At 34.6% G+C, this 2,500-nt stretch overlaps 1 protein-coding gene across 1 annotated transcript in view; it reads left to right on the top strand.

Annotated features, from left to right (window-relative positions):
- LOC144962209 (uncharacterized) overlaps positions 1-2,500 on the top strand; it is a 97,051-nt gene that overhangs the window by 73,731 nt on the left and 20,820 nt on the right. The gene's annotated exons all lie outside the window — the stretch shown is intronic.

Genomic DNA, 2,500 nt, shown 5'->3' with positions numbered 1-2,500 from the left:
AAAAACAACGTGAGAACAAATAAATTAATAATTCGTTCCAGGAAACTATTGAGCGCTCTATGTGGTTCCAGCTAACTCCTCTCAATCATATCTATCTATATATCTTTCTATCTATCTATCCATCTATCTATATATCTTTCTATCTATCTATCTATCTATCTATCTATCTATCTATCTATCTATCTATCTGTCTATCTATCTATCTATCTATCTGTCTATCTATCTATCTATCTATCTATCTATCTATCTATCTATCTATCCATCTATATATCTATCTATCTATCTATCTATCTATCTATCTATCTAAGCTTTCTATCTATCTATCTATCCATCTATCTATCCATCTATATATCTTTCTATCTATCTATGTATCTATCTATCTATCTATCTATCTATGTATCTATCTATATATCTTTATATCTATCCATCTATCTATCCATCTATATAACTTTCTATCTATCTCTCTATCTCTCTATCTATCTATCTATCTATCTATCTATCTATCTATCTATCTATCTATCTATCTATCTATCTATCTATCTATCTATCTATCTATCTATCTTTCTATCTATCTATCTATTTATCTATCTATCCATCTATCTATCTTTCTATTACTTGGATAAGCCCAGGGGCCGTTTTCATGAACGCGGACTAGCGCTTAATCTCTGACTATCTCTGACTTTAGTCAATGACTTGAAAAAAATCGGATTTCATGTGAGCTGACTAAACAAGTCCTAGACTAAAATCACGGAACCTTCGGACTAAGTTTTGATACACTCTTTGGCAAGAAATCTGACCCTTGTCACAAGTCATATACTCCTTCTGGACATTGTCTGTGTTTACGAGGACAGCTACCACGGATGATGGATACAAGAGACGGTAGATCTAGAGACTGCGAGAGACCCGACTGACCTGTCCGCCATCTTGAACATACATACATACATACATACATACATACATACATACATACTACATACATACATACATACATACATACATACATATCAAAATTGTTTATTTCAGGAAATATACATGATAATGTAACAAGGGTAACATATTCATTGACATAATACCATTTCCTAAAATAATGTACACTGTATAGAGCTGGAGTATTAATTTGAACAGTGAAGTTTCAGACTCTGCCACAGAATGTCCCAGAGGTAATAATGATATTAGTGTTGATGACGATGATAATGATGATGATGACGATGATGACGATGATGAAGATGTAATAAGGCGATAGGTCGCCAGTCGTCGGCGTTGTCCTTGTTCCCATTCTTTTTTGGTACCAGTGTTATGATACTGTGTTTCCAGTCTGGGGGGACTTTTTGATATTTTAAACAGGTGTTAAAGATGGCCGTAAAAATTGGTGCCAGTTTGTTTATATTTTGTTTTATATATTTATAGATGACACCGTCTGCCCCGGGTGACTTTTCATTAGGTAATTTTTTTTAACACAGCTTGTGAGTTCGTCGATTGTAAACTCACTTGTTGATGGTGTCCATGCGGGAGGGGGGATAGTGACATCATCGGACCAGGGTGTGTCACTAATGTTTATATTGTTTCGTTGACATTTTTCTTTATAGGCAGTCTCTACTGTGTTGATATATATCTCACAACTCGAGTGTGTTTGTTTACATCAATAATATCAATAGCTTTTCGTTGGTGGTTTACGAATATTGCTGTGAGTTCTTGTCATGTCACCTCTTTTTCCTCCTGTGCTCTTGGTGTGTTGTTTTGGATAAGGGAGGGCATAATGGAGGACTTTATATCTATTATTTTTATTTCGATGTATTTTAATAGAGCTTCATAATTGTTGACTATTGTCTTAAAAGTAGCTCCTGTATTGCATTTTCTTAGAGAAAATTGGATAAGAGTTCCAGACAGAAGGGCAACATGAGAAAAAGACATATGAGAAAACTTTTTGAGCCTTTTTTGGGAACAGTTAATAGGCGATGATCACTAGATCTTAATATTCCGGAAGGAGACTACGCTGAATGTGTATACATATGAAGGAGCAGTTTTGTTGATACATTTTAAGCAAAGGGCAGCAATACACACCTTCTAAGACCTTGAATCAATCAGAGGAATCCTACAAACATGACGGGTCTAATCAGAGAACCAGTTCCACCATAGAATCACAAAACAACGTATTTTTATTTCATTTTGGCAACAACTCTTTTATGTCATACATCGACATATCTATACCATTAGTTTTCAGTATCGATAACCAAGATAGTCTCCAATTTGTCAAGGTTGTTTGGGAGTCGTCTTTTTCTATTGATATCAAAGTCAAATCTTTCTAGCTGAATTAATAAAAGGGTTTTGTCAGTGCATAGCAAAATGATAACTACACCTTCAGATTACCACTCACTTTATCATCCAATCAAGGAGGTACTTTGATCAAATTAAAGGGACGCATTTTGCTCTTTTCCAAAGCTCAAAGGCTGCTGGACTTACAAATAGATAATCAGAAAATGTATTTGCATGCTCGATAAAA

The sequence above is a fragment of the Berghia stephanieae genome, chromosome 1, assembly GCF_034508935.2.
Source record: "Berghia stephanieae isolate SIO BIC M18660-M18661 chromosome 1, UCSD_Bste_1.3, whole genome shotgun sequence".
In the NCBI taxonomy this organism is placed as follows: domain Eukaryota; kingdom Metazoa; phylum Mollusca; class Gastropoda; order Nudibranchia; family Aeolidiidae; genus Berghia; species Berghia stephanieae.
This window is presented reverse-complemented; position numbering and strand designations above follow the sequence as displayed.